This window comes from Rattus rattus, chromosome 15 (genome assembly GCF_011064425.1).
Source record: "Rattus rattus isolate New Zealand chromosome 15, Rrattus_CSIRO_v1, whole genome shotgun sequence".
Classification (NCBI taxonomy): domain Eukaryota; kingdom Metazoa; phylum Chordata; class Mammalia; order Rodentia; family Muridae; genus Rattus; species Rattus rattus.
The window spans coordinates 12385392-12399100 of record NC_046168.1 but is presented as its reverse complement, the minus strand read 5'-3'; the positions used below and the strand labels follow the sequence as shown (position 1 = coordinate 12399100).

Sequence of the window (13709 nt, the reverse complement as noted above, 5' to 3'; positions counted from 1 at the left end):
CACCAGCCTTTTCCAACAGCCGGGATGAAAGGCATTTAACACCATTGCCTGACTGTGTCTTGTACTTAATAAATATGGTGCTATAAAAATCATCTTTTTTAGTCTAGAGGACAAAGCAAACAATTCTGTTTTATTCAATGTTTAGTTTTTCCCTCTTTGTATTCATCTTACAAAAACTTCATTTAGTGCTAGGAAGTGAACCCAGGCCCTTGGATGTGTTAGGCTAGTGTTCTAGCCGTAAATCCCAGTCATACTCGGTTGTGACTGATGCTTTAAAAACCTGTTTTTGCAGGGTTGGGGATTTAGCTCAGTGGTAGAGCGCTTGCCTAACAAGCGCAAGGCCCTGGGTTCGGTCCCCAGCTCCGAAAAAAATAAAACAAAACAAAAACCAAACCTGTTTTTGCAATATCTAAAAATGTGAAAAAATTCATGTGTGCTTTTCCTGTCTGTATGTCTGTACACCTGTGTGCCTATTGCCTGTATTAGTAAGAAAAGGGTATTGGATTCTCTGAAATCAGAGTTGCAGATGGCTGTGAGCTCCTATGTGTGATAGGGAAAGCCTGAGAACTTGGCCAAGGAAATGGAAGATCAGCAAGTGCTCCTAACATCTGTCATCTCTCCAGGCCCAAGAAGTCTACAGAGAGGAAGAAATAGTGGTTTCTAGGTCTCTTTACACATGGCTTTAAAAAATAGCCTGATTAAGCCAGGTGCACTGTTAACTCTCTTGAGGTTTTTGTCAAGCCCAACTAACTTATTTTTCCCCTTTGGATATATTAAAACATCTTAATGATTTCTTTTTAAATCTCTCTCTCTCTTTTTCTCTTTCTCTTTTCTCTCTTTCTCTCTCTCTCTCTCTCTCTCTCTCTCTCTCTCTCTCTCACACACACACACACACACACACACACACACACACACACACACACACACACACACACACACAAGTGGGTGCCATGTTTGAAACTCAGTGTAACTTGAGGTGTGGGTGGTGATGAGCTGCCCAACACATGTGCTGTGAATTGAACTCGGATCCTCTGAAGAGCAACAGGTACTTACTTGCTAACCTGTCTCTCTAGAACTTGATTGTTAGTACTTTTTATTGGTATCACTTAGAGAACTTATCCCTTTGTCTGTTTATTAAAAATTTGGAGACGCCCTCTATCCAGATTTGAAATATTAAAAGTGAAAATGTTCAGGCCTGGGGAGATTACTTACTCACTGGTTAAGATCACTTGCTCCTCTGTCAGCGGACCCAGGTTTCATTCCAAGCATTTAGGTGTTTCACAGCATCAGTCACTTTATTTCCAGAGCATCTAATGCCTTCTTCTGGCCTCTGGGTACTAGGCTCATATGTGTTACATAGAAACACCTGCAGGTGAATACACAGAAAAATAAATAGTAACTTAATTTCATTTTTTCCTTTTTATTTTTTGGGTTTTTGTTGTTTGTTTGCTTGCTTGTTTTTGTTTTTGGATCTCACACTGTGTAGCTCTGGTTATCCTGGATCTCTGTGTAGATCAAATTGGCCTCAAACTCAGAAATCTTCTGCCTCTACTTCTCCAGTGCTAGAATTAAAGGCTTGTACCATTATGTCTCGCTGAATAATTTAATTTTAAAAGTGGAAATTTTAAGTATTTCTCCATATTGAAACAATTAGAAAATAATGATGGAAACCAACAAGGATTTGTAGGACCAAGTGGTATGAAGCTAGATTTTAGAAATTGTCAGGAAGCTTAATATATTTCCAACAGAAGCATTTTACAATGCTAAGCAAAGTCATTTGTTGTGCTAAGGAAGACTTGAACAGTAGTTTAATTTTTGTCAGGCCTAATGACTGCTTTTTATTACAATTATTAATCTGTACTCATGTAAAGTGAACTGTAGCAATGACTGCCACAGACACTTTAAAAAATGACAGCAGCATACGTATTAAACAGACTGGGTAGAGGGAGGAGCTAGAACTGGGAGATTGATTTGTACAGTGCTTGCCGTGTCTCATGAAGACCAGCGTTCAGGCCTCTCTGGGTGTGACAATACTGGGGAGAAAGAGAGAGAGGTCAATCTTGGGGCTTTCTGGTTAGCCAGTGTGGCTGAAACAGTATGTTCCAGGTTCAGTGAGTGATTTTGTCTCAGGAAAAAAGGTGGACAGAGAAAATACCTGAATGTTGACCTGTGGCTTGCAGGTACAGAGAACATTGTCCTACTCCACTTGCACACAAAACGATTAGGTAAGGGCAGTACTGGTTCCATTGAAAGCCAGTGGCATAGAATATAAGATGACTGAGGAACACTTTGAAACTATAAGCAGTAGGTCTTTTAAAAAGGGGGATATGAGTGTATTGGCTGCATTAATGTACACCACATGTGCCTCGTTCCCTGGAGTCCTGAAGAAGGTGTTGGATACCCTGGAACTGGAGTCACAGATGGCTGTGAGCTGTGATGAGGATGAACTCCTTGGGTTTTGTGTTCTTTACAGTGAAACTAAAGATATTTATCACCATCTTTTTTCTTTTCCACATTTACTTTTGAGAGTCTAGCCACATAGCCTGACTGTCTTCACTGTGTTTACTAAAATGATCTTGAGTTGAGTCTAAACCTGGAGTTGGTTTTCTAGACTGGCTACCCAGCAAGCGCCAGGATCCTACTGTATTCACATCCCCAGCATTGAGATCACGAGGGCTCATTTTCTTCCCTCACCAATCATGTGGGTGATAGGGACAAACTCTGGTTCTTATGTTCAGTAAATATCTAATCAATCGAGCCATTTGCTCAGCCCCTCTTTTAGAGGTACTTAGATGATTTTGTGTTTACATTGTATGGTTCTCTAAATATTAAGGATGGGAAATATAGAACATCACATTTTAATTTTACCGTAGACTTTATGTCGAATATAGAATGGGCTATTGTACAAACTATTGGATGTCTCTGTTCAAATTGTGCAACATTTCTTACTGTCAGAAATTCTTTTTGATGGGTGGTTGTCTGTCCTAATATTTAAACAGTTGCTTTTCTGTCTAGTGTAAGAATAAAGGTGAGGATGTACTGTTGCCTGTTCAAGGCTCAGTCCTAAGGATGGAGTGTATATATGCACATGTTGTGTATGCTGATGCCCAAGCTTATGCATTTGTATCTAGACGAGCCAACACTGGGAATTCTTCTCTAGCTTCGCTTTAGTCCCCTGATAAAGGTCTCTCAGTGAGCCTAGAGTTGGAGGATTTATGGCTCTGCTGGCTGGCCGGCAAGCTCAAACCACTCTCTTCTCTTCACCCTTGGAGTGCTGGGGATCATGGCCACACCTGGCCTCTGACGTGGGTGCTGGGGATCCTCTCATGCTCTTGTAGCAAGCAGTCTTGCCCACTAAGCCATCTCACTCAGTGTTTTGAGTCCAAGCCTTGTCCTGTAGACAACCTAGTCTCAGACTCAGGGTCTTCTCTCTCAGGTAGGTGCTTGGGGTTACAGGCTTGTGCCACTGCGCCTGATTTGCACTATTAAATTGTTCCCTGCATGTGTACACACAAACACATACAGATTGTACTTGTTTTTATATATTTACACTTAAACCACCCAACCGCCTCTATGAGTAGATGGAATTTCCAGATATCCAGAGATTTCTTTCATCTAAGATTCTTTGCTATCTAAGTACACCAAGCTCCTAACTTTGAAATACACTTTTATTTCCTCTTCTAATCTATTTGTGGTCTCGTTCTTCTTCTTCTTCTTTTTTCTTTTTTAAGGATTTTATCTATTTTATTTATATGAGAACACTTTGGCTGTCGTCAGACACACCAGAAGAGGGCACCAGATCTCATTACAGACGGTTGTGAGCCACCATGTGGTTGCTGGGAATTGAACTCAGGACCTCTGGAAGAGCAGCCAGTGCTCTCAACCGCTGAGCCATCTCTCCAGCCCTATTTATGGTTTCTTTTATCTCGTCTTTAGTTGTTTAGTGTTGTCTTAATGTCTTTAACTGCCTTACCTCAATATTTCTTTGAAAATACATTTGTGATTAACTTCACCCGCTGGTTTCCTGCTACTCAATTACGTCTGAGGCAAGTTAGTATACCAAACGAAGCGTGCTGACTTGTTGACATAGCCATGACTGTCTGGAGGTCTAGGCAACATATTTTGATTTCAGGAGTTTAAGACCTACTAGAGGAAGTAGTATCCTAGATTTTCTGTTTCTATAATAAAACAGTGACCAAAAGGCAAGTGGGGGAAGAAAGGGTTTATTCCTTCATCAAAGGAAGACAGAACATGAACCTGCAGGCAAGACTGAAGCAGAACTGCAGAGATAGCTGCTTACGAATGGGCTTGCTGTCCATTGTGTGCTTGGCTCTCTCATCAGCCTTGAACCGTTAGCACTGCTTTACTACAGTGGGCCCTCCCATGTCAGTCAATCAAGAAAATGCTTCACAGACAGGCCTAGGGGCCAAGGTTTTTTTTTTGCAGGTCTTCAGTTGAGTTTCCCTCCTCTAGGTGACTCTTAAGTTTGTGTCAGTTTGGCAGAAACTAAACCACAGTTACAGCAAACATTCATCTTAAAATAACATCCCCACCCCAACAAAGCAAAGTGACAATACCAAAAAAAAAAAAAAGTACTATATATAGTTGTAACCACACATTCTTAATCCCAGATGTTAGTCACAGTTTTAGACCTTAGCAGCATGGGACACTGGGGCAAGTTCTTCTGATGGAAAATGGGGACTAATAAGTAATAGCCTTTCTGAGTTACTATGAGTTAATGAATTCATGAAAACTGTCAAACTAGTTTTTGAGTGTATTGTGTTCAGTGATAGCTAATGTTAGGCGATTTACAGAGCTAAGTTCACAGCCTCCTTGATTTTAGGATAGAAGTGTATGTCTATCCTTTCATAATGGGTTCCAGAATCTCTGCAGATACTAGAATTGCAAATGCTCAGGCCTACACGTACCTCTTATGCCCTTTCATTTATTTATTTATGAAGCTAAGGATTAAGTCGGGGCTTCGTGTATGTTGAGCATGCTGTCAGGTGTTCTGTACTCTAACCTATCTTTGTTCTTTCAATTATCTCTACATTACCTGTAATATGTAGCACAATGTTAGTGTTATATAAACGGTTCTCATCACAGCGCCCAGGTTAGTGCCTTTCGTAGGTCCCAATTACTAAGTACTTGCAAGTTTGATATTAATAATTTTCCATACTGTTTTTCCTGCTGATCAAATCATTTCACGTAATCCAGAAATTGATGTAGACTGTCACATTTACATATTTTTCAAATATCCTGCCAGACTGGGTTTTGAGTTTATGCTTAGCTTTATAATTATGATTATTTTAATTTTTCTAGGAGGTACAAATACCAGTAGTCTCCTGAATGATTCAGCTTATTGACTTCCAGCAGGCAAATCATTAAATCGCTTACCCTAAAGTAGTGTATTTCATAGAATTTTTAATTTTTTATTTATTTGTTTGTTCATTTATTTATTTATTTATTTATTTTAATTATCTTGTCACAACACCGACTGAAGTTAAACAACACATCATGTTGCCTCGTCACCAGAAGTGCTGTTTCCACTCTGCCCCTTCCTGACAGCTCAGTGGGTCATCAGCAAAAGGCACACTGAGTGCTTTTAAAAGGGGGTGAATTTTTTTAATACAATTTTTTCCTTTATATTTAGCTCTTTTTTTTTTTTTTTTTAAACAATAAAGACATTGGGGAGGTGGCTTGTTAAAGTGTTTGGAACATAAGCACGAGAACTCAGGTTTAGGTCCCCAGTACTCATGTACAAGACTTTGCATTGGTTACTGTCTCCAGTCCTGCGGAGCTGAGGAAGCAGAGACTCGGTGGCTGGCCAGCCTTGCTTTATTGGTGAGCTCCCACTTCAGTGAGCGAGCTTGTCTCAGAAAATCAGGTGGACAATGGCTGAGGAACACACCCATTGTTGATCTCTGGTTTGCACATGCATATATACCTCCCCAATCCAAGCTACACTGTATTCTTCTGCAATGAAAAATACAGTGATAGACTTTTGATTTAGGAAGCTGGAACTGGAAATTCAACTTTGTTGAAATTGTAGGTAATTGAAAGACCAGAATTGAAGGAAGAATGGTTAAGCCCGTAACGAGTAAGTATGTGAAGAAAATGGTTATTATAAAAGGTGAAGTATGTCATCATTTTTGAGGGCTGAACTAGTGAGAGTCCCCCACATAGCATAGTGGTGGTTTCGTTTTAGAAATACTTTTTAATTTAACATGTGCTAAAATTTGCACATGATAAGTCTATATTTTAAAAGTTAAATTCAGAGATTTACAGAGAACTAGATTCAGTGGAAAAGTCAGCCTTGGTAGTATATTACACATTTAGATGGAAGGAAATGGCCTTGCTTCAACATGGTAGTTATGAATAATTCGTTATACACTGAGATTTCTCTTTTTGTTTTTGAGACAATCTCACTGTGTAAAACCTGCCTACACATGACCTATACATACAGAGCATGTTCTCTGGCTGCTATACATACAGAGCATGTTCTCTGGCTGACGCACTACCTGTTTTGTAGAGTAGACCGGCCCATTTCATAGAGAACCAGCTCTGACTCCTCGGCCGGCATTAAAGGTGTGTGCCACCATGCCTGACTTAATTTTATTTGTAAGGCGTGTGTGTGTGTAAGTTTTTGCTTTCATGAATATATTATGTGTATGTGTCTGCCCTGTACCCGAGGATGTCCAATCCCTTGAACTGTATTAAGTTACAGATGATTATGGACAGCCCAATTAGTGGTAGGAACTGCCCTCTGGTCCTCTACAAAACACCAAGTGTTGTTTATTGCTAAGCCATCTTTATATAGCAGTTTCTGGACCAGCCAGTGTGATAGTGAGGCCCTGCTTTTGAACTAGAACAAAAAAACTGAAACTACCTTTTTGGGTTTTGAATAGAATGATTGAGGTTAATTCATTACTTCTGCTTGTTACACTTGTTCTTGCCAACCTAAAAAAGAGAAGTTAGATTCTTTTTCAAGTAACACTTTATCTGTAATATCAATGAAGGGGGTGGTTTTTCTTTCTTAGTCAAAACTCACACGTGGTGCAACCATCTAAGTATTTTAGACCTCAGACGGAGGCTCCAAGCTCTTTCTCCGACATGGCCAGGAAGGAAGTCATAAAAATGTGGGCAGCTTGCACTTAACTTATTCCATGCCACACCCCCAGACATGTGCTTTGTCTCACTGTGTTGACCAAGGCTGGCCTCGAACTCACACATCACCTTCCTCTGCCTCCTGAGCTCTGGGATTAAAAGTGTTTGCTTCCAAGCTGGTTTTTTAAGCGTATTGGTCCTGTTTGTTTGTTTGTTTTTTAAACCATAGGTTTTTAAAAGCTAATTTTGTAGTTGACTATATATTTTCTTCCTTTTCTTTGGAGCAGAGATGGCTACCATTTTAATTATTATTCCCTTCAACTTCTGTAGGACTTCCTGGTTTGGTTTCTGACATTTTTAATCCAAAGTGCTGAGAATCAAACCCAATCCTTCGCATTGTGCAGAGTAAACACTCTCCCACTGAAGCTCACCCTAGGCATTCTTTATTTTTTTATTTTTTATTTTTATTTAGTATGTTCAACATGCAAGTATGAATGGAGTGGATTCAAAGAGTCTTATCTTTTAGGCTTTATCTTTTTATTTTTAGGTGTGGGTGTTTGATCTTTATGTATGTTTGTCTGTGCACTGTGTGTGTACCTGGTGTCTGTGGAGGTCAGAAGAAGGTGTCAGGACCCCTGTAACTAAAGATGGTTGTGAGCTATCATATGGGTGCCTGGAATCAAACACGGGTCCTCCAGAGGAACAGCCCGTACTCTTAACTGTTGGCCCGACTTTCCAGCCCTGAGAGTGTATTGTGGCAGGCTCGTGCTTCTGCGAATGCTCCTCGTGTGTTACAGAAGCCGGTATCTTTACTATGGTTCTTTTTTTAATTTTTAGTTTTTATATTTCTTCTCTGGGTTTAACTAATAGTTAATGATTTGCAAAGTAGGAGATTTTGCACCTTAAAAATGTCTTTCAGGATTTTACTGAATCGCAAACATTTAGTTTGCTTTTGTGTGGCTCTGGAGTCAATTTCTAGCAAACATTTCTGTGACAGAGCACAGGTGACAGTTAAGATAGTTTGGTCTTGACATGAAAATATATCAGAGTCTTCCAGAATTCCCTTCTCTGTGAATCAGAAAAATATATATTATTCATTTGAGATATTAAAATTTTATTTTAATATTTATTTGTGTCTCCATTGACTTGTTCTTGTGCCTATGCAGCTTTGTACATGCATCTGTATATGGTGCTAGAGGTCAAAAGCAGGTGACTTTCTCGGTCACTCATCTTATATTTTGAGACAGGGTTTGTCCTTGAACCTGGAGTTTACTGATCCAGCTTCAGCAGCTGGCTAGTGACCATCTCCCAGCCCTCATCTGAGTTAGAGTTACTTTACTTTGTAAGTGTAGATATGTAGATTAATTTCATTCTACCATTAGTCTTCACAGATTTTAAAAACCCTTCAGTCCACGGCACTGGGAATATAGAGTTAAACAATTAGGTTTAATAAAGCATTGCACTATTGTGTTGTGTGTGTGTGTGTGTGTGTGTGTGTGTGTGTGTGTGTGTGTGTGTGTGTGTGTGTACTTGCATGACATGGCACACTGTGAAAGACAATCCTTAGGAGTCTGATCTCTCCTGTCTGTGGTCTGGGAAATGAGTTCAGCTCGTCAGGCTTGGGAACGAGTACCTTTATCCTCTGGGTCATCTCAAGGGGCTCTAGTTTGTTGTTTACTTGTTGTAGCAGAATATACAGGTCACAGGATCTTGAGTGTTTCAGTAAGAGGATGTGATCGAAAAGGTTTATTGTGAATTTTCACTTTGGCCATACTGGGAGTTGAACTTGGGACTTAGCAAATAAACTGTTGCCTAGCTACAGCCGGATCCCAGGATATGCTCCGAGGGGAACCTCGGAGGGCATTGGGAAGTGGAGGCTTGCTCTGGATTTAATGCTGTCAGATCAGAAGGAGAGAGTTCTGTGGTTGAATATCAATATTCTATACATAGGGTAGACCTGACTGAGGACAATTACATAGGAAAAACCAGTCATTTGGGGATAAAGATGTTTGGACTTGCATTGTTTACATTGTTACTTTATTGTGCCTCAGAATTCCCACGTTTGTTAGAGATGTTCATTGTGATTGGCCAAAAGAAGATCTGTAAATAGCTTTAAGGCTTGGATAAGAACTTGAAATCAGTTTCTAGGGAAAAGGAATTGCTTCTCCCTCCCCGCTGCCCACCCCACCCTTGGTGTATTTTTATACAGGCCGCTTTAGGGAAGTCAGGATTTACTGGCAGTGGAATATGCTTACACTTCAGGTGTAACAAGCTATATCAATGCTGAAGTTTTTTTTTTTTTTATAAAGCAGCAACTGGAAGGTGTTTGGTGCCATATTAGCCTACATATGCTGTTTTTCACCTGGTTATAAAGAAAGAGTTTAGTGGGGGCTGGAGAGACATGGCTCAGTGGTTAAGAGCACTTGCTGCTCTTGCAGAGGACCTAGGCTCAGTTCCTAGCACCAATGCAGTGTTTCACAACTATTTATAACTCCAGTTTTAAGGGATCATTGATTATTGTAAACTGGCAGGTGGTGCTCTGAAGCAAGACCGTGAACAGTCACAAATGGTCTGAAAGTGCATCTGAAACATCAGAATTATATTTGATTCATTGTTGCTAGGAGGTAGCTAGGGAGTAACCCTGGGGTATGGGCTAGGGACAAGCTGTATGGTATGTGGGTACAGCTTGGGTTCTGCTGCAGGTCAAGTTCTCAGGCTTTTTTTTTTCTTTTAATTTGTAGGCCGGTCCCAAGATGGAGTAGGTTTGTTCTCTCAAGTGCTGGACCGTGTAGTTCCGGAAGAGCGGCAGTTGATCCATCTCTAGCTCCCTCCTTTAGTCTCTTGATAGCAGGAAAGCAGAGTTTACTGAGTTTATTATTAAAATGGGGTGATAGGACTTGGTGAGTTGTTTACAGTTGGCTAGAGTCAGTTGTTTATGATCCAGCTTAGCAGGAAACAATGAATAGTATTAGGCTCTTAAGGGATTGGAAGGAGTGTGAACTGTTACACTAACAAGTATACTAATTGTGACATTCATTCCCTGTTAGCTCTCAAGTTAACTAAAGGCAAATTAAGTATTTCAGCTCTCAAGTTAACTAAAGGCAAATTAAGTATTTGTCTTGATTTTGCCCTGTTAGATGGAGTCCAGGGTTCACAAATACAAGCAGTGCAAGTGACAACCAGAGGTTTTAATGCACTACGTACTCGTATGATTGGATAGAGACGATCTCTATATTAGGTAATTTTTGTGATTATAAAAGTAGTAACTTTTAAATATATTTTGAGTGTTTATAGAAATCTGATACTTTTAAAATATGGAAGGTTCTGGAACAACCTTTTGTCTTTAGTAAGCTCCAAGATCAATAGGTCTCCATTTTTTTTATGATAAACCAAGGATATTCTCTTTGTGTGTTTTCTTTTTGTCTTTGGGGTTTGAGATGGAGTGTCTATGTCCTTCTGGCTGTCATGGAGCTTTCTCTGTATGTAACGGGCTGACCTCGAATTTGGGGAGGTCATGACCCTGCCTCCTGAACATTGAGGTTAAAGGCGTGCACCGCCACAGCCAGCTGAGGACACTCTCTTTCACACTGAATTCCTTATGTGAGCATGTGTGGGTGTAAGTATGGGGATATAGACATAGTCTTGTGTGTGTATAGAGGCCAGAATTTAACACTGCGTATTGCTTCTGAGGAGACATCTGCATTTTGGGATTATTGAGACAGGGTGTCTCTATGAGGCCTAGGGACTGTAATTAGGCTAGACTGGCCTGCCAACAAACTTCCCCAACTCAGCTTACAAGAATGCTTTAAAGGGGCTGGAGAGATGGCTCAGCAGTTAAGAGCACTGACTGCTCTTCCAGAGGTCCTGAGTTCAATTCCCAGCAACCACATGGTGGCTCACAACCATCTGTAATGGGATCTGATGCCTTCTTCTGGTGTGTCTGAAGACAGTGACAGTGTACTCATATTTAAAAAAAAGAAGAATGCTTTTAAAAATTATACTGAAAGGAAACGTGTATGGATGTTTTCCCTGCATATATTTTTGTGTGCCATATGCGTACCCGGTTCTTGAGATCAAAAGAGGGTATGAACTTGGAGTTACAGGCAGGTCTGAGCTGCCGCATGATTCTTGGGAATTAAACTTGGGTCCTCAGAAAGAGCAGCCACGCCTGAGCTCCACAACCCCCTCGCCCCAACTTTCTTTCTTTTTTAATGTGTTTTTTTACATGTGTTCTGAGGTAAACTCAGGTCTTCAAGCTTGTGTGATGAAAACTACTGTGTCATCTTCCCAGCCTTGCTCTTGAGTGACTTTTAAAGTTAGATTTATTGGTAAGGCTCAATCAGCACACCTCGTCAGTGTCCCTTACAGCACAACGAAACAAGCAAGATGTCTGTCTCTTTAACAGTGACGGTAAAATGGGGCATGGTGGCACACCTCTGATCTCAGCACTCAGGAGGCAGAGGCAGGTGGAGCTCTGTTGAGAGTTAGGCTGATGAATCAGCCAAGTTATCCCCCCATCTCCACCCCTCAGAAGAAAAATAATAAAACTTCGATTATTGGTTTAAGATTTTCCTGTAGAAAAAGTATTTATTTATGATACTGAAATCTTTATTGTTCTTCAGAACCCAAAAACCAAAAGAAGTAGTTTAGAATGTAGAAGCAAAGTAAAATGAAATTTTATGTATATGGAACAAACTCAACAAATTTAAAACTTGAGTGTAGGCCATCCTGAAATTTGTAAAACAGTTTAGGCCAGCCTTGAACTCCTGTTCTTGGTTTTCTTGTACTGTGGCTTCAGTCGTGAGTCACCATGGCAGGCGGTATTAAAACATTCATAACAAGATTTTTTTCACACAGAAAGGTTGATCAAAGTTGGGTTTTGGTTTTCGTTTTACAGTGCTGGAGAGACAATCCAGGGCCTTGTGCATTTGTCATAGGTAAATGTACCATTGAGCTATGCCCACAGTCCAGTTTGTGTATGTCTGTGTATTCTTGTGATCTCAGTACTTGTGAGGTTGAGGACAGCTCAGGTTCTGTAGCTACGTCCTGTTTGAGAAGTCAGATGAAGACACTGGTTTCCATCTTTTCTATAGCTGAGAGCAAGTTTGCTCCTACTCAGTCTTAGGTTTCTTTGGGAAAGGAGGGATATGGTCTGGAAAAAGAACCCCTTCTCAAAAAAAAACCCCAAAAGTCAAAAGGAGTAAACTATTAGGTGTATCATTCCCTTTAATATACAGCAACAAAGCCGACAAGATGGCTTAGCAGGTAAACCTGCTTACCAGCTAAGGTTGATGTAAACTTGAGATTAATTTTGGGACTCATGTGCTAGAGAAACAAACTTCTGAAAGCTGTACTGACATCCATATACATTTAGTGATATGTGTGTGCCCTTTCCTAAATAAATAAATGTAATTAAAAACGTTAACAGAAAAATAAAAATATAATTCCTATTTATAGTGTTGAGCCTCTTCCCTGTGGCTGCTCCACAATTCTAGGTACGTAATTTCTGTTGATGGGAATCTTGGATTCTTTTAAATTAAAATTTTTTTAAAAAATCATGTGTGGTGGTGGCGCAAGTCTTTAATCCCAGTACTTGGGCAGCAGATGCAGGCCAAGTTCCAGGACAAACTGGTCTACACAGTGAGTTTTAGGACAACCAGTGCCACACAAAGAAACCTTGTTTTGAAAAGACATGAACAAACAAATATTTCATGTATATTCATGAACTGTTCATGGACTGTGTCTGCATGCACGTTCATGTGTGTGGGTATGTCCCTGTTGCAAGTGCACATGCTTACAGAGGCCTGAGGCCCACCGAGGAGTCTTTCTTGGTTGCTCTCCACTGCATTAATTGAGGTAGGGTCTCAGTTGAATCCAGAGCTTGTCTATCCTCCTGGTCTGACTAACCAGCCTGTCTCAGTAAGTCCCTATGTCTGCCTTTTGAGCACTGGAATTACAGGTGGGCCACTACACTGTCTTGACATTGATGTGGGTTCTGGGGAAGATCGTGTTTTGTAGCCATTACCTTAACCACCGAGCAGTCCCCTAAGCTCTTATCTCTTTCTTTGATCTACTTTAAACGTTGTTCAGCTCTGGCCAACAATTCTGGCTTTGAATTTTGTCTTTGTCAGGGGGGAAGGCTTCTCAGCTTGTGTCTCTGGGTCTAAATTATGGTTAGTGGTACTGTGCTCACTGTGTTGTTCTGAGGGTCACAGGTATGTACAGATGCACTCTACACAGTCAGTGCAGGGTAGAGCAAGGCATGTGCCTTGCTCATGTCAGATATACCAAGGGAAAATACCAAAAGGTACAGCGTGAGTGGGAAAGAATGTACATCTTAGCTGACTTAGAGGAGGTTGGAAGTGATTAGGAGGTAATAAAAGATTTGAGGGGAAAGATTGAGAGTTAGGATGGGGTGTTGTTATACTGTTTCGGCAGTGATTTTCACATTCGTATGTATTATTACCTGTACATAGGTAACTATGTAAACCACATGCATATCAATATCAAATATCACGACCTGATTTTGGAGGGGGAGAGAATATCTGTGATAAAGTCTTGGCTGGCCAGAGATCTGCCTGCCTTTGTCTCAAGTGCTAAGA

The 13709-nt window shown here is 40.5% G+C and overlaps 1 protein-coding gene and 1 non-coding gene across 2 annotated transcripts in view; one reads left to right on the top strand and one right to left on the bottom strand.

Moving 5' to 3' along the window:
- Wdr33 (WD repeat domain 33) overlaps positions 1-13709 on the top strand; it is a 105248-nt gene that overhangs the window by 41341 nt on the left and 50198 nt on the right.
- On the bottom strand, positions 5481-5615 carry LOC116885024. The gene has a single exon (XR_004385913.1). It is a non-coding gene; the product is annotated as a small nucleolar RNA SNORA21 (small nucleolar RNA).